The sequence below is a fragment of the Pelophylax lessonae genome, assembly GCF_965119305.1.
Source record: "Pelophylax lessonae genome assembly, chromosome: 3".
Classification (NCBI taxonomy): domain Eukaryota; kingdom Metazoa; phylum Chordata; class Amphibia; order Anura; family Ranidae; genus Pelophylax; species Pelophylax lessonae.
Genome location: NC_138770.1, coordinates 94,431,541 through 94,458,282, shown reverse-complemented (window position 1 = coordinate 94,458,282; position 26,742 = coordinate 94,431,541).

Below are 26,742 nucleotides of genomic sequence, written 5' to 3'. Positions count from 1 at the left end.
GCTTCTGTACGTGTGAAAAACATACACTTTTTTTTGATCATATTTCCTATTCCGCTATTCAATAAAAACCTTTGGGGCTCAATTAAATTGCGGAATAGTCTGTGTCGGTACGTGTGAGATTCACCTTTCCAAGTTTTTGGGGTTCATCTCATACTTCTGAAGATTTGAGGGTGCTGCCTGTTCCATACTCCTCCTCCTCCTCCATCCTTTTAGGTGTACAAACAATAGTAATTGGGGCCTAGTGTGCTTCTGTACGTGTGAAAAACATACACTTTTTTTTGATCATATTTCCTATTCCGCTATTCAATAAAAACCTTTGGGGCTCAATTATATTGCGGAATAGTCTGTGTCGGTACGTGTGAGATCCACCTTTCCAAGTTTTTGGGGTTCATCTCATACTTCTGAAGCTTTGAGGGTGCTGCCTGTTCTATACTCCTCCTCCTCCTCTTCCTCATCCATCCTTTTAGGTGTACAAACAATAGTAATTGGGGCCTAGTGTGCTTCTGTACGTGTGAAAAACATACACTTTTTTTTTATCATATTTCCTATTCCGCTATTCAATAAAAACCTTTGGGGCTCAATTAAATTGCGGAATAGTCTGTGTCAGTACGTGTGAGATCCACCTTTCCAAGTTTTTGGGGTTCATCTCATACTTCTAAAGATTTGAGGGTGCTGCCTGTTCCATACTCCTCTTCCTCATCCTCCCTTTAGGGTAGGAAAAAATTTAATCGGGCCTAGTCTGTGTTTGTACGTGTGAGATACACAGTTTTTTATCCTATTCCGCTATTCAATACACACCCTTTTGGTGTAAAAAACATTAAATTGCGGCATAGTTTTCATATTTGACTGTGAGATACACCCGTGCGATACTGTTGTTCTTTTGTTCCGCTATTCAATAAAGACCTTTCTAGGGCAAGATCTTAAATTTCAGAAATATGAGGAGAGCGTCAAATAGGGGCCGTGGCCTGGGTCCTGGTGGTGCTGCTGCTAGAGCTCCTGTTGCAAGGAGAGGACGTGGTCGATCTGTGCCAGCTACACGCACAAGTGAAACACCTTCCTCAAGTGTGAGTAGGCGACAGAACCTGCATTAGTATTTGGTAGGGCATCATACGCCCCTAGAAGTGATGAGGCCAGAACAAGTGGAGGCGATAGTAGATTGGTTTGCTGCTGACAGTGCCTCCAGTTCCTTCACATTGTCTCCCACCCAGTCTACTGCAGAAAGGTCACAGTTGGCACCTGCAGCCGATGTCCAACCGTCTTTCACCTCACCCCCTTGCAAATCAGGCAAGCAGTCTGAGCCCCAAGCCATACAGCAGTCTCTTCTTCTTTTTGATGACTCTGTCAGCAGGGTTTCCCAGGGCCATCCACCTAGCCCTGCCCCAGAAGTGGAAGAGATTGAGTGCAGCGATGCCCAACCACTTATTTCTCAAGATGAGTACATGCAAGGATCATCGCAGCACGTCTCCGATGATGACGAAACGCAGGTGCCAACTGCTGCGGCGTTCAGCATTGTGGAGACCGACAAGGAGGGCAGGGGTGAAGACTGGGTGGAAGATGATGTGGAGGACGATGAGGTCCTCGACCCCACATGGAATGAACGTCATGCAGGTGACCTGAGTAGTTTGGAGGAAGAGGCGGTGGTCGCACAGAGCCACCAGCACAGCAGAAGAGGGAGCAGGGTGCAGAAGCGGAGCGGCCGTGCCCTAGACACTACGCCCGCTACTGCCCAACGCAGCAAGGGAACGAGCGCACCAAAGTCAGCTCAAAGGAGTTCTCTAGCGTGGAAGTTCTTTAGAAAATGTGCTGATGACAGGACACGAGTGGTTTGCACCCTGTGCAATCAGAGCTTGAAGCGAGGCATAAACCTTCTCAACCTGAGCACAACCTGCATGATCAGGCATCTAAGTGCAAAGCACGAGCTGCAGTGGAGTACACACCTTCAAAACCAAGAAACGTCTCTGGCTCATCCTGCTTCCTCTTCTGCTGCAGTCTCGGCCGCTCCAGCCACATCTGTAGTGATACCGGCACCTGCCACCCCGCAAACAGACGATCTGTCAGCAACACCACCACCTGGGTCACCAACAACCATCTCCACAATGTCCCGTGGAAGCGTTCAGATTTCCATCTCCCAAACACTTGAGAGGAAGAGGAAGTACCCCCCTACCCACCCGCGATCCCTGGCCCTGAATGCCAGCATTTCAAAATTATTGGCCTTTGAAATGCTGTCATTCCGTCTGGTGGAGACGCACAGTTTTAAAAACCTTATGTCGGTGGCTGTCCCACAGTGCGTCGTGCCCAGCCGCCACTACTTTTCCAGGCAAGCCATCCCTTCCCTACACAACCAAGTGGGGGAAAAAATCAGGTGTGCACTGCGCAACGCCATCTATGCCAAGGTCCACCTAACTACCGATACGTGGACCAGTAAGCACGGTCAGGGGCGTTATATCTCCCTAACGGCACACTGGGTAAATGCAGTGGCGGATGGGCCTGAGGCGGATAGCAATTTGGCGCATGTCCTTCCACCACCGAGGATTGCAGGGCGCTTCAGTTTGCCTCCTGTTCCTAACGCCTCCTACTCCGCTTCCTCATCCTCTACCGCCTCCTCATCCGGACAGCGTAACACCTTCACCACCAACTTCAGCACGGCCAGGGGTAAACGACAGCAGGCAGTTTTACAACTTGCCTGTTTGGGGGACAAACCACACACCGTGCAGGAGTTGTGGAGGAGCATGGAACAGCAAACAAATGAGTGGTTTCTGCCAGCGAGCCTCAAGCCCGGCCTGGTGGTGTGCGATAACGGGAGAAATCTCATAGCAGCTCTGGGCCTAGCCGGTTTGACGCACATCCCTTGCCTGGCGCATGTGCTGAATTTGGTGGTGCAGAGGTTCCTTAAAAACTACCCCGATATGTCAGAGCTGCTGCAGAAAGTGCGGGCCGTTTGTGCGCACTTTCGGCGTTCTCACCCTGCTGCTGCTCGCCTGGCAGCGCTGCAGCGTAACTTCGGCCTTCCCGCTCACCGCCTCATATGTGACGTGCCCACAAGGTGGAACTCCACCTTGCACATGCTGGAAAGACTGTGCGAGCAGCAGCAGGCCATAGTGGCGTTTCAGCTGCAGCACGCACGCGTGAGTCGCTCTGCGGAACAGCACCACTTCACCACCAATAACTGGGCCTCCATGCGAGACCTGTGTGCCTTGTTGCGCTGTTTTGAGTACTCCACCAACATGGCCAGTGGCAATGACGCCGTTCTCAGCTTAACTATCCCACTTCTATGCCTCCTTGAAAAAACAATTCGGGCGATGATGGAAGAGGATGTGGCACAGGATGAGGAGGAGGAGGAGGAGGATGAAGAGGTAACATTTCAAAGGCTTTCAGGGCAGTCATTCGCAAGGGGCTCCGAGGGTGGGTTCCTGCACACACAAACGCCAGGGACACAATTGTCCAGCAGGGGCACAGTTCTGGAGGATGAGGAGGATGAGGAGGAGGAGGAGCTGGAGGAGGAGATGGAACCATGTTCACAGCAGGGTGGCACCCAGGCCAGCTCATGGCCATCACTGGTGCGTGGCTGGGGGGATACAGAGGACACGGACGATACACCTCCCACAGAGGACAGCCTTTCGTCGCCTCTGGGCAACCTGGCACACATGAGCGATTACATGCTGCAGTGTCTCCACAACGACCGCCGAGTTGTCCACATTCTAACTTGTGCTGATTACTGGGTGGCCACGCTGCTGGATCCCCGTTACAAGGACAACGTACCGTCCTTAATTCACTCACTGGAGCGCGATCGCAAGATGCGCGAGTACAAGCGCACGCTGGTAGACGCGATGCTGCTGGCATTCCCATCTGACAGCGGGGCCACAGTGGAAGCACAAGGCAGAGGAGGAGGAGGAGGAGGTCGCCAACTCAACCAGGGCACCGCCAGCACCTCAGAAGGCAGGGTTAGCATGGCCGAAATGTGGAAAAGCTTTGTCAGCACGCCACAACAAACAGCAGCACCAGCAGCTCAGATGGAACGTCTTAGCAGGAGGCAGCATTTTACCAACATGGTGGAGCAGTATGTGTGCACACGCCTACATGTAGTGAATGAGGGGTCTGCCCCCTTCAACTTCTGGGTCTCCAAATTGGGCACATGGCCTGAGCTTTCCCTTTACGCCTTGGAGGTGCTGGCGTGCCCTGCAGCCAGTGTATTATCTGAACGGGTATTTAGCACGGCTGGGGGTGTTATAACAGACAAGCGCAGCCGCCTGTCCAGAGACAATGTGGACAAGCTCACGTTCATTAAAATGAACCAGGCATGGATCCCACGGGACTTTTCCGTACCTTGTGCAGAATAGCAATGGATACCGACCTTACCCAGCCATTGTTCCATTTTTGCTCTTTCTCACTCTTTTGGGGTGTACCCTCATTTAAAATTTGTGAAAAGAAGCAGTGTTGGCTACCTCGTCCTCCTCCTCAGGGCCAGATTAACGTAGGGGCTATTGGAGCTGCAGCTCCAGGCCCCTACCTTTTATATAGGCCCCGGGTTGGCCATATTCACTGTGACCGCTCTTCTGTCACTTGTAAATACAGAAGTCTGGCTTCTATGCTCGCTTCCCCAGGCAGCACCCTCAGAACCTCCCCACACAGCGCGAAGGCCTGACAAGGAGGGACAGTTGCCGATGCATGGATGTGTTTATGGGCTTCAGAGACAGCATCCCATGTTGAATTAGGCATGCATGGCTGCACCCTTCCTCCTCTGGGTGCATGCCAAGGCACGACCCTTAAGGCCCTTCAAAATCCTCAGCACCAAGACCATGATGCTCTTAATCCGGCCCTGGTCCTCCTCCACCGCCGCTTCCACCTACACCGCCCATAGGTGTGCGCAGCCTATTGCATTAGGGTGTGCACCCCAAAGTTGAAATACACATGCATGTGTTTGCCTACATGTACATGGCCCCGATACATTACTCTCCCTGCTGGCAAAGAGAAATAGAGCAGAGCAGGTGCGAGGGAGATCTTTCCCATCTCCTCACTGGCAAACAGAGCGATAATGCTATGTGCCCTAGGTGATTAGGGTGTGCCCAGGTACACCAGGCACACCCTGTGCGCACGCCTATGACACCGCCACATCCACCACCACCTCAACCTCCCTCCTACTCCTTATGGGCCTCGTCCTTCAGAGATGAAGAACATTGTTTTATTTTTCTGTTTTTTTTTTTGTTGTTTTAAGTTATTTCCCTATCCACATTTGTTTGTAGAGCACTTGCCATGCTCTTAACTACGTTTTGCTGCCATTTGCAGCACTCTAGCCCTTTCCATTGGTGTTTTAGAGCCATTTTAGTGCCTTAAAGTTCGGGTCCCCATTGACTTCAATGGGGTTCGGTGTCCGGGAAAAGTTCGGTAAAAGTCCGGGACACGGACCCGGACTTTTTTTTAAAGTTCGGCCGAACCCGTCGAACATGGACATCTAGGTGTCCGCTCAACCCTACTTGTGAGTTGTGTGAGAGGTTTCACAATCGCAGAGAAGTTCTTAATGAACTTCCTATAGTAGTTAGAGAATCCGAGGAACCTTTGTAATGCTTTGCGAGTGGTTGGCACAGGCCAATCCAGAATGCAGGATATTTTGCTCATGTCCATTTTGATTCCATTTTTAGATATAATGTATCCTAAGAATAGTACTTCCTCTTTATGGAATAAACATTTTTTTGATTTAACATATAAGTTATGTGCAAGTAGTCTTGACAACACAAGTCTTACATGTTTTATGTTCTCAGGTAAGGAATGAGAATAAATAAGTATATCGTCCAAATATACTACAACACAAACATCAAGCAAGTCTCTGAATATCTCATTTATAAAACGTTGGAAGGCTGCGGGAGCATTACACAACCCAAATGGCATCACGAAGTACTCAAACAGTCCGTATCTGGTTCTGAATGCTGTCTTCCATTCATCCCCCTCACGGATTCAAATTAAATTGTATGCCCCTTTTAAGTCCAATTTTGAAAAGTAGGAAGCTCCACGCACCTGTTCGATAAGTTCAGGAATAAGAGGTAAAGGATAACGATCCTTTATTGTAATGGTATTTAATTGTCTGAAATCAATGATAGGCCTAAGACTAGAATCCTTATTGCGGACAAAGAAGAGTCCAGCAGCAGTGGAGAAAGTAGAAGGTCGGATGAATCCTTTTGCCAAGTTTTCATCCAGATATTCCTTGAGATGAGAGAGTTCATCTTGTGAAAGAGGATAGACGTGACCGAAAGGCAACTTACTATTAGGGAGTAGATCGATACAACAATCATAGTCCCTATGGGGAGGCAACACTTGAGCGTTTTTCTCAAGGAAAACCTCCGATAAATCCTGATAACATTTTGGTATAATGTCATCCGACACCACAGACAGGATCCTACCATATGGGGGGAGATTACACGTAGTTTCGCAATAGTGAGAAGAGAAGGCTAGCGTTCTTGTTTTCCAATCGATGATTGGTTGATGTATGTGTAACCAGGGAAGTCCCAAAATAATGGGAAAATGTGGTGAGGTTAATACATCAAAGGTGGTGGTCTCCACATGAGACTTGTCAGCAGTTACAAGGAGTGCCTGTGTCTGATTGGTGATGGGACCGGAGGATAAAGGGGTACCGTTAATAAAACTAACAGAGACAGGTTTGGGTTTTGGAACAATAGGTATTTTATTTAAGGAGACAAAACAAGTATCAATGTAGTTTCCACAAGATCCAGTGTCGATCATAGCCTTGGTGGTGATCCTAGTTTGGTCCCACTGCAATGTCAATTGAACAAAAAGATAAGGATTAGAAAAGGAAGTTGTTAGTCCCCCTAGCAAGACATTTGAACACTCACCCTCTTTTTTGCGGACAAGGGGACAGCCGCTTATCAAATGATCCGAGGATGCGCAGTACATGCAGAGATGTTCGGTTTTCCTCCTGGCACGTTCGGAAAGGGTCAAAGGTGGGCGTATCATTCCTACCTCCATAGGAGTAGGGTCAGCAGGCGACATCCGAGAAGGACTGGAAAATGGTAAGCCCATCTTCTCAGCCTTTCTTTCTCGCAGTCGTCTGTCAATATTGATACTGGTCTGCATCAGGCCATCCAAAGTGCCAGGTAAATCCGCTCGGGCGAGCTCGTCTTTAACGGCCTCTGATAGGCCGAGTCTGAACTGCGTTCGCAAAGATGTGTCGTTCCACCCTGAATCAGGGGACCATCTTTTGAAATTTGCCACGAAATCTTCAACAGGTCTCCTTCCTTGTTTTAAAGCCCTCAATTGGGTATCAGCAGTACTCTGCCTATTGGGGTCTTCATATAAACTAGCGAGTTGCGCTAGGAATAAAGGATAGGAGTTAAGGAGTGGGTCATCTTTTTCAAAGAGAGCGTCTGCCCAGGCCCGGGGTTCACCCGTCAGATAGGAGATAATGGTACAGACTTTAATTTGGTCAGTGGTGTAGGTCAGAGGTTTTAACAAGAAAAGCAATCGACATGCGTTTCTAAATTCACGAAATTTACTCCGATCACCAGTAAACACTAGAGGAGGGTTTATCTTAGGCTCACGGGGCTGAGCAACAGAAAGCTGCGTGAGACGGCCAACCTGCTGTCTTAAAGCCTGATTTTCGTTTTTTACCTCTGTAAGAGCAAGGATCAATGCATCTACTTGCTGTTTTAATTGTAGTACCTGAGTGGGTAATTCTGCTGAATCCATAATTTTTTTAAGGCTCGTTCAATCTGTAACGCTCATGCGTTTTTGTTAGTGGATGGATTTGCAGCTGCAGAATTGTCACACTCAGTAGTCGTGTAGAGATTCTGTTGAACAAACATATCCAACTCTCAGGACTTCATCACTGTGCACAGCCTGTTTATGCAATATACATACACTCAATCTGATGTTAATGGAGGGATAGAATATGTGAGAGTATATAGGTGAGAGACAGGCTATCGTATGGTGAGTACCTAGGAGTAGTATTAGGAGAGTGTTTAGGTGATGGTAGTAAGCAGATAGGTTCTAATGTCAAGTATAGTGCAGATGGTAGGGGACAGCAGATGGAGTATACAAGACAGAGTAACCTAGTGCAAGGATAGTTGATGGTAGTCCCAAGAGCTAACAGTCTATGCAGATGATAGGAAATAGCTTAGATAGAGATAGTCCTGGTATATGCAGTAGATGACAGTAGAAGTGCAGGTTAGTAAGGAATCCCCTGTGGGGTACTTATCACTAGATAGGTAGTAGTAACAAAGTTCAGTAGTGAGAGGTGATCCAGTAGCGAGATACGGATCGGCAGCGAGGTTCCGGTTCAGTTCAGGCAAAGGGAATAGCCAGCAGCTCCAGCTTCACAAGAGAAGGTGCGGTGAACATGCGGTTTGAACGAGCAATGAGTGAGAGAAAGCCGGCGATTGAAATAGCCGCTCATAGCGGCGCTCGGCGATGATGTCATTGCCCTTAAAGGTGTATGCGTCCCATTTGGATAGCAAGATGGGACGCAATATTAAGAGAGAAATGTGGAAATAAGGGTACCAGAGGTACCAGAACATTACACACTGGGGCTGTATCAAAGCCTGTGTACCAATTGGTCAGGTTTCCTCCACTGTCCAATATGCCTCCCTATTGGACCAGTTTGAAACACTCCCCTCGGCCAGATGAATCACACACTGAGCACCATTAGCAGACCTAACTCACAGATCCTGCTCTCTGTTAAGCAGAAAGCAATATAGAATTTGCCTGCTGCTCCTCTGATAGGCTGAGCGAGCCAAAACAATACTCACTCTCTAGCACCTACCTAGGAATGTGCTACACTCACCCCCGCCAAACTGAACCATGTCCTCACTGGCTTTGGGGCAGGCGCCCCTACAACAATTATTTTTTTTAATTTTTACAGAGTATTCCACAAACCTGCAAAGGGGGAAAAGGGAATTTACAAATGTACAAGGCCATGGGGCATACCCCATATGTGACTGGTAGATATAATAAATGATGTGAAAAAAAATATATATCTGCTGTACAAATATCCACAAGGCTATATAGACACAGAAAGTGCTTTTAAATCAATGCACCCCCCCCGCCAAACAAAAATCTGCTTAAGCAGGTAATAGACATTATCCTGTCTAGCTAACTAGATACAATATATACTGTACATTGCATTAGATGATGGAGGTCCTAGCCAGACCCGGAAATCCAAAGCAAGCCTGCAAAGGAAATTTAAGTTAGACATATATCAACACAGGGCTATCTACACCAGTGAGACTGTCCTCTCCTTAGAGGTGACTTTCTCACCACATCAACATCAATTGTACATTCACATAGAGATCCTCTGCCCCCTTGTCATACTTGACTCGGCGTCTCACTGTTACTTCTGAAACAGGTAACAATTAAACCCTGCCAAGCTAACTAACTAGCTAATCTCTGTGAACCACTTTTGGTGACTAAATGATAGGCACAGTCCCTTCTCAGCACTGGGCACTGGCTCTCCTCCCATCACAGTAAGTTTCACAAGTTCAGAGTGAAGACATGCGGAGTCCACCTGACTGGTTGTAATGTTCTGGTACCTTTGGTACCCTAATTCCACTTTTCCTAAGTGTATGCGCCCCACCCTTCTCTTTTGGTAAGGTGCGCATACACCTTTAAGACCGATGCTGTCATCACTGAGCGCCGCTGGAGCGGCTATTTCAACCTCCGGCGGTCTCACTCACATGTTCGTTCAACGCCGCATAATCTGCCTTGAAGCTCTCATGCTTGCAAGCATACCTCGCTATCGGAAACCACGCTGTTGATCCCTGTATCCCGCTACCGGATCATCCGCTCTTGCCGAACCTCTCCTCTACTACATTGCTACTAGTGATAAGTACCCCACAGGGGAAACCTCTATAACCTTCATACTAAAGCTTACACTATCTAGCTCTGCATACTAAGGACTATTACTACATCTGCATTAGCTAAGATTGCTAGCTCTTGAGCCTAATACCATCTGCTCTTGCACTGGGTTGGTCTATCCTGTATGTTCACCTGCTACTCTATCATCTGCTACCATACATGATTGCTTAACCTATCTGCATCCCATCTGCTACTATCTTACTTTCAAGAACATTCCTTTCAAGTGTCTGTCATCTACCATCTCTACCCAACCTGTCTCTTCAGCCTATCATCACTATATTACTATACATATAAGTCACTCTAGGAACATCTTATTGAGTGTGTGTATCTACTTGCTGAATTGAGACTATCCACACATGATGAGTCTTGGGAGTTGGGATTTGTGTCTCAGCGTTTCTCTACATGACTACTGAAGTGGAATATTTCTGCAGCTGTAAATCCACATTTTACATAAAACGCAGGAGCGTTACAGATTGAACGAACCTCAAATGGATTCAGCAGAAATAACCACTCAGGTGACACAATTAAAACAGCAAGTAACTGCGTTAATACACGCACTTGCTGAATTAAGAGAAGAAAATCAGGCTCTGACGCAGCAGGTAACCAGACTGAAACAACTTACCACTGCTCAGTCCCCTGAACCCAAAATAAATCCTCCTTTGGTATTTACAGGCGATCGCAAAAAAATTAGCGAATTTAAAAACGCATGTGAGTTACTTTTCTTGCCAAAAACCCTGGATGCATTGATACAACTCAGTATCACCATAGATAGAAGACTACGAGAAAGAAAGGCTGAAAAAATGGGAATGCCATTATCCAGTTCTTCTCGGATTTCGGCCGATGACCCCACTCCTATGGTGGTAGGAACCATACGCCCACCTCTATCAACTATGGAAAGAGCCAGAAGACGATCTGGTAATCTCTGCTTGTACTGTGCATCCCCGGATCACAAGATAAACGTCTGTTCCCTAGTCTACAAAAAGAAGGGTGAGTGTTCACATGTCCTCCTAGGGGGATTGACAACTTCAATTACTAACCCTTACCTTTTTGTTTGCTTAACATTACAGTGGGACCAGAACAGGATTACTACTAAGGCCATGATTGACACAGGATCTTGTGGAAATTATATTGACATACGTTTTGCTGCTTTAAATAAAGTCCTTATTATTTCTAAACCTAAACCTGTCTCAGTGGGTCTTATTAACGGTGTTCCTTTATCCTCTGGTCCGATCACTGATCAGACACAGGCACTCCTAGTCACTACTAACGGGTCTCATATGGAGACCACTACCTTCGATCTAATACCTTCACCCCACTTTCCCATTGTTTTGGGACTTCCCTGGTTACACACACATCAACCAACCATAGATTGGAAGGAACGGACCCTGGCCTTCCTCTCTTGCTATTGCGAGGGTACGTGTAACCTCCCGTCTTCCGGGAAGATCCTGTCTGTGGTGACAGATGAGATTGCACCACTATGTTATCAGGATCTCTCTGAGGTTTTTCTTGAGAAAAATGCTCAAGCACTACCTCCCCATCGAGACTATGATTGTAGTATTGATCTACTCCCAAATAGCAAATTGCCGTTCGGTCATGTTTATCCTCTTTCACAGGATGAACTTTCCCATCTCAAAGAATATTTGGATGAGAATTTGAAAAAAGGTTTTATTAGACCTTCCACTTCTTCCACAGCAGCAGGACTCTTTTTTGTCCGCAATAAGGACTCAAGTCTCAGGCCTATCATCGACTATAGGCAATTGAATGCTATTACAATAAAAGATCGCTATCCTCTACCGCTTATCCCTGAACTCATTGAGCAGGTGCGTGGAGCTACCTATTTTTCAAAATTGGACCTGAAAGGGGCATACAATCTCATTCGAATCCGTGATGGACACGAGTGGAAGACTGCATTCAGAACCAGATACGGATTGTTCGAATATCTTGTAATGCCATTCGGGCTATGCAACGCCCCTGCAGCATTTCAACGATTTATAAACAATATTTTCAGAGACTTACTAGATGTCTGTGTTGTGGTATATCTGGACGATATACTTATATATTCACGATCCTTGTCTGAACACATAAGACATGTAAGACTAGTATTATCGAGATTGCTTGCACACAACCTGTACGTGAAACTGAAAAAATGCTTGTTTCATAAAGAAGAGGTACTGTTTCTAGGCTACATCATATCCAAAACAGGAATCAAGATGGACATGAGTAAGATATCCTGCATTCAGGATTGGCCTACACCAACCACCCGCAAGGCGCTACAGCGATTCCTTGGATTTTCTAATTTCTACAGGAAATTCATCAGGAACTTCTCTGCCATTGTGAGACCCCTCACACAGCTCACTAGCATTAAGAGACCATTCAAATGGTCAGATGAAGCAAATAAAGCTTTTCACCTGTTAAAGACAAGGTTTACTTCTGCTCCCATACTACGCCATCCAGACCCATCCCTCCAATACATTCTGGAAGTAGATGCGTCAAACATGGCAGTAGGAGCAATACTCTCCCAACGACCAACTAACACTTCACCACTCCATCCAGTCGCCTTCTTTTCTAAATCCTTAAGCAGTCCAGAGGTAAATTACCCCGTGGGTGAAAAGGAACTGCTTGCTATAAAATTGGCTCTGGAGAATTGGCGACATCTACTCGAAGGCACCCGATTACCAATACTTATATACACGGACCATAAAAATCTTCAATATCTTCAGACTAACAAAACTCTCTCTCACCGACAGGTACGATGGTCACTATTCTTTCTAAGGTTTAACTTCCTAGTGACCTACACACCTGCAGATAAGAACAAAAAGGCGGATGCACTATCACGACTAACTGAAGAAAACTACTTCGAAATCCCTTCCGTTCCTATAATACCTCACAAGCGTATTATTGGAGTTGTCCGTTCTTTGAAGGAAGAGGTTTTGCATGGTATAAGTTTGGATTCACCCCCACCACAACTAAATACCGATGCAGAAGGCTTCCTCTACTACAACGACAAACTTTACATACCACCTACCATGCGCACCAAGATCTTGGAATTATCGCATGATGTGCCTATGGCAGGACATATGGGTATGACAAAGACTCTTAATCTGATTACCAGACAATTCTGGTGGCCTGACATGAAAACATCTATACAAAAATTCATCTCTTCATGCAATGTCTGTGCCAGGTCCAAAATTGACACTACGAGACCATCCAGTCTACTATGCAGTCTACCAATACCCCAAACTCCATGGGAAGTTGTGTCCTTGGACTTTATAGTAGAACTACCTCCTTCCAAAGGATTTAATACCATCTTGGTGTCAGTGGACCATCTGACAAAGATGGCACATTTCATTGCTATTCGCAGACTACCTTCGTCCAAACAAACGGCAGAACTCCTGATGAAACATGTCTTTAAGTTACATGGTATCCCAAAAACTCTTCTGTCTGACCGTGGATCACAATTTATTTCCAAGTTCTGGCAAGAACTATGTCACATACTACGAATTGAGCGGAAGCTCACTTCTCCTTACCATCCGCAGACCAACGGACAGACTGAAAGAGTCAACCAATGCATCGAGCAATATTTACGTTGTTACACTTCTTACCAACAGGATGATTGGGTGGATCTTCTCCCTCTGGCAGAATTTGCCTACAACAACGCAACCCACAGTACGACCAAGCAGAGTCCGTTCTACTTGAACTATGGGTTTCATCCCTCTATTCTTCCACCACGCATCCTTCCTTCAAATAACCCAGTAGCCTCAGACTATCTTACCCAAATAAAGGACTCTCTGGGTTTGCTTAATACTACCATTGCACACGCTCATAGTCAACAAAAGAAGTACTATGATCTTCGCAGAAGACCTTCTCCTCAGTATGCTATTGGGGACCTCGTTTGGCTCTCAACAAAAAATTTAAGACTGAAAATCCCTAGCAAAAAGCTTGGACCTCTCTTCTTGTTACCTTTCCCAATCAAGAAACTTATTGGAAAAGCTGCAGTACAGCTTACATTGCCAATAGACCTCAAAATACATCCCATTTTCCATGTGTCGCTACTGAAGCCCCATGTTCCTGACCAAGGAATAAGGCCTACTATCCCACTTCCTCCTCCTGTACAAGTTGAAGGTGGAGAAGAATATGAGATAAAAGAGATTCTGGATTCTCGTATCCACAGAAGAAAACTTCAATACTTAGTTCGATGGAAGAACTATGGGCCCCAAGACGACACCTGGCTAAACACCTCTGACATACATGCCCCTAGATTAATCCGCAACTTTCATGCGAAGTACCCAGACAAACCAGCTCCAGAGGCCTTCAGGAGCAGGCCTTAAGGGGGGGTACTGTAATGTTCTGGTACCTTTGGTACCCTAATTCCACTTTTCCTAAGTGTATGCGCCCCACCATTCTCTTTTGGTAAGGTGCGCATACACCTTTAAGACCGATGCTGTCATCACTTAGCTCCGCTGGAGCGGCTATTTCAACCTCCGGCGGTCTCACTCACATGTTCGTTCAACGCCGCATAATCTGACTTGAAGCTCTCATGCTTGCAAGCATACCTCGCTATCGGAACCACGCTGCTGATCCCTGTATCCCGCTACCGGATCATCCGCTCTTGCCGAACCTCTCCTCTACTACATTGCTACTAGTGATAAGTACCCCACAGGGGTAACTATAACCTTCATACTAAAGCTTACACTATCTAGCTCTGCATACTAAGGACTATTACTACATCTGCATTAACTAAGATTGCTAGCTCTTGAGCCTAATACCATCTGCTCTTGCACTGGGTTGGTCTATCCTGTATGTTCACCTGCTACTCTATCATCTGCTACCATACATGATTGCTTAACCTATCTGCATCCCATCTGCTACTATCTTACTTTCAAGAACATTCCTTTCAAGTGTCTGTCATCTACCATCTCTACCCAACCTGTCTCTTCAGCCTATCATCACTATATTACTATACATATAAGTCACTCTAGGAACATCTTATTGAGTGTGTGTATCTACTTGCTGAATTGAGACTATCCACACATGATGAGTCTTGGGAGTTGGGATTGGTGTCTCAGCGTTTCTCTACATGACTACTGAAGTGGAATATTTCTGCAGCTGTAAATCCACATTATACATAAAACGCAGGAGCGTTACACTGGTGCCCACAGTGTCCTCTCCTTCTGCAGAAGGCAACACGTCTTCTTCTGTGACAGGCTATTTGTTGGAGCCTGAGCAGCCCTGTCCAAAGTATGAGTGTTCTAATTCTCTTCAAAGGGAACCCTGTCTCAGGTCAACCCCTTCTATGAAGAGACACCAAGTCACCACCTGCTCTCCTGCGGTAGCAACTTGCAGAAAGTTTCTTCAACTGGCCCGCTGGCCCAACAGGATCTTCGCAAAGTGTCCTTTGAACAAACTATCTTTGTGAAGAAATCCTCTTCTTCTGCTACTCTTTTCCATTGGCCCAATGGCCCAAGTTTCCTTGTAGAATGTCCCCTTTAACTTTGAGGTAAATAATGGCCCTGGCCCATTAGTCTGAAGGATCTCAAAAGAAAGTTCAATGAGAACAACTTCTGATAGCCACTGAGGCATAGAACTGAGCAACTACTGAATTTTTTTGAATAAAGAGTCTCTTTTGTAGTTAGAGGGTCGGCCCTCCTTGATGATACTACCCAGTGGTAGCAGTTTTGCTGATTTCCTGATCCTTATTGCAAGGATAGAAGGGAAAGGGGTATTGGGAATAGGGCTTTGGCACTATCAATAACAACTTGAGCTTATACTTAAACTTGTACTTAAAATTGTACTTGAACTTTAGGCTCTCCAGCCCCCTCTTCTTCTTCAAAGGATACTCAGGCTAGCCAGCCTTAACATAGAAACATAGAAACATAGAATGTGTCGGCAGATAAGAACCATTTGGCCCATCTAGTCTGCCCAATATATCTGAATCCTATGAATAGTCCCTGGCCCTATCTTATATGAAGGATAGCCTTATGCCTATCCCATGCATGCTTAAACTCCTTCACTGTATTTGCAGCTACCACTTCCGCAGGAAGGTTATTCCATGCATCCACTACTCTCTCAGTAAAGTAATACTTCCTCATATTACTTTTAAACCTTTGCCCCTCTAGTTTAAAACGGTGTCCTCTTGTGGTAGTTTTTCTTCTTTTAAATATGCTCTCCTCCTTTACCGAGTTGATTCCCTTTATGTATTTAAAAGTTTCTATCATATCCCCTCTGTCTCTTCTTTCTTCCAAGCTATACATGTTAAGGTCCTTTAACCTTTCCTGGTAAGTTTTTTCCTGCAATCCATGTAATAGTTTAGTAGCTTTTCTCTGAACTCTCTCTAGAGTATCTATATCCTTCTGGAGATATGGCCTCCAGTACTGCGCACAATACTCCAAGTGAGGTCTCACCAATGTTCTGTACAGCGGCATAAGCACTTCTCTCTTTCTACTGCTTATACCTCTCCCTATACATCCAAGCATTCTGCTGGCATTTCGTGCTGCTCTATTACATTGTCCTCCCACCTTTAAGTCTTCTGAAATAATTACTCCTAAATCCCTTTCCTCAGATACTGAGGTCAGGACTGTGTCAAATATTCTATATTCTGCCCTTGGGTTTTTACGCCCCAGGTGCATTATCTTGCACTTATCCACATTAAATTTCAGTTGCCAGAGTTCTGACCATTCTTCTAGTTTTCCTAAATCCTTTTCCATTTGGCGTTTCCCTCCAGGAACATCAACCCTGTTACATATTTTTGTGTCATCAGCAAAAAGACAAACCTTACCATCGAGGCCTTTTGCAATATCACTTATGAAGATATTAAACAAAATTGGTCCCAGTACAGATCCCTGAGGTACCCCACTGGTAACATGACCTTGTTCTGAATGTTCTCCATTGACTACAACCCTTATTTGTCTTCACTTTAGACAGCAATCTTAGAACGTCTTCCTCTGTAAAGACACATGCATCAAACGATTCATTAGTCATCCTTTCAAGTGGAGGTCCTTTTCCTTCTTTTTCTTCTGTAAAAACTGAACAGAAGTATTCATTAAGGCAGTCGGCTAGCCCTTTATTCTCTTCTACATACCTTCCGTCCTTTGTTTTTAATTTAGTTATTCCTTGTTTTAATTTCCTTTTTTCATTTATATATCTGAAGAATGTCTTATCCCCCTTTTTCATAGACTGAGCTAGTTTTTCTTCTGCCTGCGCTTTAGAAGTTCTTATAACTTGCTTGGCCTCTTTCTGCCTAATCTTGTAGATTTCCTTATCTTCATTGCTCTGGGTTTTTTTATAATTACAAAATGCTAGCTTTTTATTTTTAATGATTTGGGCCACTTCTGCTGAGTACCACAGTGGTCTCTTCCTTTTTTTGCTTTTACTGACAAGTCTAATGCAATTTTCTGTTGCCTTCAATAATGCACCTTTTAAGTAGTCCCATTTCTCCTGGACTCCATGTAATCCGTTCCAGTCTGATAAGGACTCATTTATGACTAATTTCATTTTTGAAAAGTCTGTTTTTCTAAAATCTAAAACTTTTGTTTTTGTGTGGTGTGACTCTTTCACAGTTCTTATATTAAACCACACTGACTGGTGATCACTAGATCCCAAGGTTTCGCCTACAATGACATCATATACCGAATCCCCATTTGTGAATACCAAATCCAAAATGGCCTCCCTCCAGGTTGGCTCCTCAACCACTTGTTGCAGAGACAACCCCAGTGGGGAATTTAGAATATCTGTACTCCTGGTAGAACTTGCTATTTTGGTTTTCCAGTTTATATCTGGAAGATTGAAATCTCCCATAATGATAACTTCTCCTTTCATTGTCATTTTAGCTATTTCTTCAACTAGTAGATCATCTAGTTCTTTAACTTGACCCGGTGGTCTATATATCACACCTACACGAGTTACTGCATGATTAGCAAACTGCAACGTAACCCAAACTGACTCTATGTTGTCCTCACCAACTTGTATTAGGTTAGATTTAATGCTATCTTTCACATACAGGGCCACTCCTCCTCCTTTCTTGCCTTCTCTGTCTCTTCTGTATAAAGAGTATCCTGGTATGGTTATGTCCCAGTCATTTCTTTCATTAAACCATGTCTCCGTAACAGCCACTAAATCTACATTCTCAGATGCCATTATTGACCCAAGTTCATTGATTTTTTTACCTAAACTGCGAGCATTTGTAGACAGGACTCTGAGCTTATCATTTCTTAACCTCTGTGCTTCTGACCTGTTCTGGCATTGTTTCGGGGGGGCAATTGGACTCTTGTATTTTCACTCTTTTGCCCCCCCTTCCTAGTTTAAATACTCTTTCGCAAATTCTTGGAGTTGTTCACTAAGTACATTTGTTCCTACATTTTACAGTTAACACTGTAATTGTACTCCTACAGGGGTGGGATTCCACATCCTTAGTTGTAGTGATCAGAGTGAGGGATCCGAACGGACTACCCTTGGGATCTCGAACACGGACAGACCAAGACTGGCCAGATCCGTTTGGGCGGCGGACCTCCACTCGATCCAGATAGATGGCCCCTCCCAAGTTCCAATTTGCCTTTATTGAACAGAAGGTGTCCCATATCTCAGGCCTTTCTTTGTGCCAATATGGCTTGGGGATGTAGAGGAACTCCAAAATCGCATTGTTGCATCACTCCTCTCTTCTCGCCCCAATTTCCAGCATAATCTCCCGGGGAGCATAGGGGTAATTATACCCATACTCCAAGGCCACCTTCCTCTGGATAAGGCGTTCACATCTGGAGAACCTGGGGAGGATCTGTCTGTTTCCTCTCCCAGGTGGGGAATATAGGGTCTCTTCTCTTTTGATGAGTTTAGCGTAGGCCTCATTTCGATCCCAAGCCCGGGTGTAGCTACGAGGTGGGGACTCCAGGCATGCAACCGCAAGGATACATTCAGACATCGGAAACGTACCAGGCCAAAACGCTCCTTGTCCTTCTCGCTGCACAACGCCAAATCTCCCTTGGGCACCATCCGCACTTCGGTGTTCCACAGGCCCGACTCCGATGATTCTACTGATTTCTCAGTCACTCGCCAACATGTGTGATAGCCCCTGCACTCCGGCTCACTCCGGCACTTGCCATCTTGCTCCTCCACACACTATCTCCATCTCAGCTACTCCCGAAGGTGGAAGTAGTGTCTCGGCTCCCTTCCCCCTTTCAGATAGGCAGTCTGTTGGTGGTGACTCTCCGGCGGTGGCTCCTCCTGTTAGGCAGATCTCTTCAGCGCACGTTTTTCGCACGGGGTACAGTAACCTCTTCACTGCTGCTCCAACTCTGCTCAGCCAGCATGAAGATCACTGTAGAGCAGATTGTGTTCCCCAATCCACACGCATCCACCATTGCGGTCTGTACCTGGGCCTCAGTTGCACTTCCATCCTGCCGAGCCAACTGACCTCCCTTGCTGTTTGTGAAAATTGTCCCGCTGTCAGACATTGCACTGTCAACATTTTTCTTCATAATGCATGTACAAATATGACCCCCAACACACCCCCCGACACACCAATCCCTATGTCCCGGGTCGCTACTTTCTTCCTCCACACTTGCACTGATTACTGTAAAGCAGACACAGTCTTTATTGTACAATACAGTGCGCTTCCTCTTCATCAACTCTTCTGCACTTCACTTGTATGGACACACTGTTTTTCTGACAAAAGTCCATCCGTTGCCACTGGCAACCATCGTTGCAAACTTGACTCTTCATCCAAATCTCCCTAGTCTCTTTAGAGCAGACATCACTCTCTTTGCTGACACTCCAGTACATTTCTTGAAAAAGTATGATGTTACTTTGCAAGATCTTCCAGCCGTTGCCATTGGCAACCGTTGCGGTAACCCAGGGCTGTATCCCGGAGCACTGCCCCCTTGAGGACTGCTGGATATTACACTTTCAGATCCCTTTGGGTTACTGTTAGCAACTGGAGGGTGTTAGTTGGTGGGGTGGGGGGTCTGTCAGTGGGGAGTGGGGGGGCAGTAGTTGGGGGAAGTGGGGGGTCTAGTAGTGGGGGAGATATTAGTTGGTGGAGTGGCACCAGACAAGGTCATTCACTGGACAATGGTGATCGCTGCTCGCTGCAGCTGAATCAGCCCAAAGCCCTGATAGCTGCCTGTCATCGCCCATCAGCAAGGTGCCGGGGGTGGAGATGTCAGTGTGGTCGGTCTGCAGGAATGTACCAGAGGGGGAGAGTGAATGTACGCCATGGGGGACCATCATGGGGCTGCAAGCCAAGATTGAGGAGTTCAGATGCAGGGTGGAGAGGCGGCCATAAGGAATGTTGCACCTGGGGGGGCCCACTTCCAGTCCATCAGCGACCTGAAATGAGAGAACCTGAGGCTGTGGAAGCAGGTGGATAAACTCAGCTGCAAGATGTAACTGTAGAAGTACTGAGATGGGTGGTAGGACTGAACAGGAATGGACAGACCAGGTACTCCAGCCAAGTGCTCATCACTTTGTCCAGCAACGCGGCTCAGGTCAGTTCAATGATGGGGCAACACACATCACATATAGACAGGGCTGGTGCTACACTATTTTGCATCCTTTCTATACCATAAAGAAGTATATAAAGTATATTTTAGAGGTATAGAAAAAAGTTAAAGCTATATACGGTAAATTCTGGTACCTTTTGACCTCGGATCAAAGGATCCAGAAATACATCAAACCATACCCAGAAGAGACCTAAAGACGTTCCAGGTCACCTAGGGACAGTCTAGTAACAAGTCATCACTCAATTGATGCCCCGAGTTCGTTCCCGTGTAGGAGATATAATTACTGTTCCCTCATCCTGAGAGGCAAAGATGTCCTGCTCCCTAATACCATGACATGGGCACCAAAATATAGGACTACTTGTCAAACAATGTGTGGTGTACATCATGAAATGCAAGTGTAATGCGTTCTATATAGGCAAAACCAAGCGTAGTTTTTCAAAAGAATCAGGGACCATGTGTCCTTGATCAATAACAAAAAGATGGAGACACCCATCAGTAGGCATGTGGGACTTTACCACCATTTCAATATTAGATCTATTTACTTTTTTGAATTGGAACATGTCCCTGCACATGAGCAGGGAGGCGATATAAATAGGAAATTGTTACAAATCGAGACCCAATGGATATATTCCCTACAGGCTACTAAATATCCTGGACTAAATGAAGTAATTTGTTTTAAATCTTTCCTGTTAGCTTCGACCCCCATGCTCTATTTTCAAATATTATCACCTCTCTCCCCTATCTTTTGGAGTATATATTGTACAATATGCGCTAGGTATCCCTGCTAAATTTTGTTTATTTATGAAATGTGTTTTTTTTATATATCCTTTGTTGAATGATTGACTTATGTTGTACAATACACATATATGTATTTCACCTGGTTCATGGAATATTTGAATGCCTTATTTACATTTTGATGTATGTTTTCATAGGTATGGTCAAACTACGCAAATTCCCCATGTAAGGTTCCAGCAACAACTAGTACACTACTTCAATAGCCATCCTTTGCTTTAATTATAATTAGGGTTGAGCGGACACCTAGATGTCCGTGTTCGACGGGTTCGGCCGAACTTTAAAAAAAAGTCCGGGTCCGTGTCCCGGACTTTTACCGAACTTTTCCCGGACACCGAACCCCATTGAAGTCAATGGGGACCCGAACTTTAAGGCACTAAAATGGCTCTAAAACACCAAAGGAAAGGGCTAGAGTGCTGCAAATGGCAGCAAAACGTAATTAAGAGCATGGCAAGTGCTCTGCAAACAAATGTGGATAGGGAAATAACTTAAAACAACAAAAAAAAACAGAAAAATAAAACAATGTTCTTCTTCATCTCTGAAGGACGAGGCCCATATGGAGTAGGAGGGAGGTTGAGGTGGTGGTGGATGTGGCGGTGACATAGGCGTGCGCACAGGGTGTGCTGGGTGTGCCTGGGCACACCCTAATCACCTAGGGCACATAGCATTGCCAGTGAGGAGATGGGAAAGATCTCCCTGGGACCTGCTCTGCTCTATTTCTCCTTGCCTACAGGTACATGGCCCCGATACATTACTCTCCCTGCTGGCAAACACATGCATGTGTATTTCAACTTTGGGGTGCACACCTTAATGCAATAGGCTGCGCACACCTATGGGCGGTGTAGGTGGAAGCGGCGGTGGAGGAGGACCAGGGCCGGATTAACAGCATCATGGGCTTGGTGCTGAGGATTTTGAAGGGCCTTAAGGGCCGTGCCTTGCCATGCACCCAGAGGAGAAAGGGTGCAGCCATGCATGCCTAATTCAACATGGGATGCTGTCTCTGAAGCCCATAAACACATCCATGCATCGCCAACTGTCCCTCCTTGTCCGGCCTTCACGCTGTGTGGGGAGGTTCTGAGGGTGCTGCCTGGGGAAGCGAGCATAGAAGCCAGACTTCTGTGTTTACAAGTGACAGAAGAGCGGTAACAGTGAATATGGCCAACCCGGGGCCTATATAAAAGGTAGGGGCCTGGAGCTGCAGCTCCAATAGCCCCTACATTAATCTGGCCCTGAGGAGGAGGACGAGGTAGCCAACACTGCTTCTTTTCAAAAATTTTAAATGAGGGTACACCCCAAAAGAGTGAGAAAGAGCAAAAATGGAACAATGGGTGGGTAAGGTCGGTATCCATTGCTATTCTGCATAAGGTACGGAAAAGTCCCGTGGGATCCATGCCTGGTTCATTTTAATGAACGTGAGCTTGTCCACATTGTCTCTGGACAGGCGGCTGCGCTTGTCTGTTATAACGCCCCCAGCCGTGCTAAATACCCGTTCAGATAATACACTGGCTGCAGGGCACGCCAGCACCTCCAAGGCGTAAAGGGCAAGCTCAGGCCATGTGCCCAATTTGGAGACCCAGAAGTTGAAGGGGGCAGACCTGTCATTCACTACATGTAGGCGTGTGCACACATACTGCTCCACCATGTTGGTAAAATGCTGCCTCCTGCTAAGACGTTCCATCTGAGCTGCTGGTGCTGCTGTTTGTTGTGGCGTGCTGACAAAGCTTTTCCACATTTCGGCCATGCTAACCCTGCCTTCTGAGGTGCTGGCGGTGCCCTGGTTGCGTTGGCGACCTCCTCCTCCTCCTCCTCTGCCTTGTGCTTCCACTGTGGCCCCGCTGTCAGATGGGAATGCCAGCAGCATGGCGTCTACCAGCGTGCGCTTGTACTCGCGCATCTTGCGATCGCGCTCCAGTGAGTGAATTAAGGACGGTACGTTGTCCTTGTAACGGGGATCCAGCAGCGTGGCCACCCAGTAATCAGCACAAGTTAGAATGTGGGCAACTCGGCGGTCGTTGTGGAGACACTGCAGCATGTAATCGCTCATGTGTGCCAGGCTGCCCAGAGGCAACGAAAGGCTGTCCTCTGTGGGAGGTGTATCGTCCGTGTCCTCTGTATCCCCCCAGCCACGCACCAGTGATGGCCATGAGCTGGCCTGGGTGCCACCCTGCTGTGAACATGGTTCCATCTCCTCCTCCAGCTCCTCCTCCTCCTCATCCTCCTCATCCTCCAGAACTGTGCCCCTGCTGGACAATTGCGTCCCTGGCGTTTGCGTGTGCAGGAACCCACCCTCGGAGCCCCTTGCGAATGACTGCCCTGAAAGCCTTGGAAATGTTACCTCTTCATCCTCCTCCTCCTCCTCATCCTGTGCCACATCCTCTTCCATCATCGCCCGAATTGTTTTTTCAAGGAGGCATAGAAGTGGGATAGTTAAGCTGAGAACGGCGTCATTGCCACTGGCCATGTTGGTGGAGTACTCAAAACAGCGCAACAAGGCACACAGGTCTCGCATGGAGGCCCAGTTATTGGTGGTGAAGTGGTGCTGTTCCGCAGAGCGACTCACGCGTGCGTGCTGCAGCTGAAACTCCACTATGGCCTGCTGCTGCTCGCACAGTCTTTCCAGCATGTGCAAGGTGGAGTTCCACCTTGTGGGCACGTCACATATGAGGCGGTGAGCGGGAAGGCCGAAGTTACGCTGCAGCGCTGCCAGGCGAGCAGCAGCAGGGTGAGAACGCCGAAAGTGCGCACAAACGGCCCGCACTTTCTGCAGCAGCTCTGACATATCGGGGTAGTTTTTAAGGAACCTCTGCACCACCAAATTCAGCACATGCGCCAGGCAAGGGATGTGCGTCAAACCGGCTAGGCCCAGAGCTGCTATGAGATTTCGCCCGTTATCTCACACCACCAGGCCGGGCTTGAGGCTCGCTGGCAGCAACCACTCATTTGTCTGCTGTTCCATGCTCCTCCACAACTCCTGCGCGGTGTGTGGTTTGTCCCCCAAACAGGCAAGTTGTAAAACTGCCTGCTGTCGTTTACCCCTGGCCGTGCTGAAGTTGGTGGTGAAGGTGTTACGCTGTCCGGATGAGGAGGCGGTAGAGGATGAGGAAGCGGAGTAGGAGGAGTTAGGAACAGGAGGCAAACTGAAGCGCCCTGCAATCCTCGGTGGTGGAAGGACATGCGCCAAATTGCTATCCGCCTCAGGCCCATCCGCCACTGCATTTACCCAGTGTGCCGTTAGGGAGATATAACGCCCCTGACCGTGCTTACTGGTCCACGTATCCGTAGTTAGGTGGACCTTGGCACAGATGGCGTTGCGCAGTGCACACCTGATATTTTCCCCCACTTGGTTGTGCAGGGAAGGGATGGCTTGCCTGGAAAAGTAGTGGCGGCTGGGCACGACGTACTGTGGGACAGCCACCGACATAAGGTTTTTAAAACTGTGCGTCTCCACCAGACGGAATGACAGCATTTCAAAGGCCAATAATTTTGAAATGCTGGCATTCAGGGCCAGGGATCGCGGGTGGGTAGGGGGGTACTTCCTCTTCCTCTCAAGTGTTTGGGAGATGGAAAGCTGAACGCTTCCACGGGACATTGTGGAGATGGTTGTTGGTGACCCAGGTGGTGGTGTTGCTGACAGATCGTCTGTTTGCGGGGTGGCAGGTGCCGGTATCACTACAGATGTGGCTGGAGCGGCCGAGACTGCAGCAGAAGAGGAAGCAGGATGAGCCAGAGACGTTTCTTGGTTTTGAAGGTGTGTACTCCACTGCAGCTCGTGCTTTGCACTTAGATGCCTGATCATGCAGGTTGTGCTCAGGTTGAGAAGGTTTATGCCTCGCTTCAAGCTCTGATTGCACAGGGTGCAAACCACTCGTGTCCTGTCATCAGCACATTTTCTAAAGAACTTCCACGCTAGAGAACTCCTTTGAGCTGACTTTGGTGCGCTCGTTCCCTTGCTGCGTTGGGCAGTAGCGGGCGTAGTGTCTAGGGCACGGCCGCTCCGCTTCTGCACCCTGCTCCCTCTTCTGCTGTGCTGGTGGCTCTGTGCGACCACCGCCTCTTCCTCCAAACTACTCAGGTCACCTGCATGACGTTCATTCCATGTGGGGTCGAGGACCTCATCGTCCTCCACATCATCTTCCACCCAGTCTTCACCCCTGCCCTCCTTGTCGGTCTCCACAATGCTGAACGCCGCAGCAGTTGGCACCTGCGTTTCGTCATCATCGGAGACGTGCTGCGATGATCCTTGCATGTACTCATCTTGAGAAATAAGTGGTTGGGCATCGCTGCACTCAATCTCTTCCACTTCTGGGGCAGGGCTAGGTGGATGGCCCTGGGAAACCCTGCTGACAGAGTCCTCAAAAAGAATAAGAGACTGCTGTATGGCTTGGGGCTCAGACTGCTGGCCTGATTTGCAAGGGGGTGAGGTGAAAGACGGTTGGACATTGGCTGCAGGTGCCAACTCTGACCTTTCTGCAGTAGACTGGGTGGGAGACAATGTGAAGGAACTGGAGGCACTGTCAGCAGCAAACCAATCTACTATCGCCTCAACTTGTTCTGGCCTCATCACTTCTAGGGGCGTTTGATGCCCTACCAAATACTGATGCAGGTTCTGTCGCCTACTCACACTTGAGGAAGGTGTTTCACTTGTGCGTGTAGCTGGCACAGATCGACCACGTCCTCTCCTTGCAACAGGAGCTCTACCAGCAGCACCACGACATAGGCCACGGCCCTTATTTGACGGTCTCCTCATATTTCTGTAATTTAAGATCTTGCCCTAGAAAGGTTTTTATTGAATAGCGGAATAGGAAATATGATCCAAAAAAGTGTATGTATCTCGCACGTACAAAACCACACTAGGCCCCAATTACTATTGTTTCTACCCCTAAAAGGATGAATGAGGAGTAGGAGGAGTATGGAACAGACAGCACCCTCAAATCTTCAGAAGTATGAGATGAACCCCAAAAACTTGGAAAGGTGGATCTCACACGTACCGACACAGACTATCCCGCAATTCAATTGATCCTCAAAGGTTTTTATTGAATAGCGGAATAGGAAATATGATCAAAAAAAGTGTATGTATCTCGCACGTACACAACCACACTAGGCCCCAATTACTATTGTTTGTACCCCTAAAAGGATGGATGAGGAGTAGGAGGAGTATGGAACAGGCAGCACCCTCAAATCTTCAGAAGTATGAGATGAACCCCAAAAACTTGGAAAGGTGGATCTCACACGTACCGACACAGACTATCCCGCAATTCAATTGATCCTCAAAGGTTTTTATTGAATAGCGGAATAGGAAATATGATCAAAAAAAGTGTATGTATCTCGCACGTACAAAACCACACTAGGCCCCAATTACTATTGTTTCTACCCCTAAAAGGATGGATGAGGAGTAGGAGGAGTATGGAACAGACAGCACCCTCAAATCTTCAGAAGTATGAGATGAACCCCAAAAACTTGGAAAGGTGGATCTCACACGTACCGACACAGACTATCCCGCAATTCAATTGATCCTCAAAGGTTTTTATTGAATAGCGGAATAGGAAATATGATCAAAAAAAGTGTATGTATATCACACGTACACAACCACACTAGGCCCCAA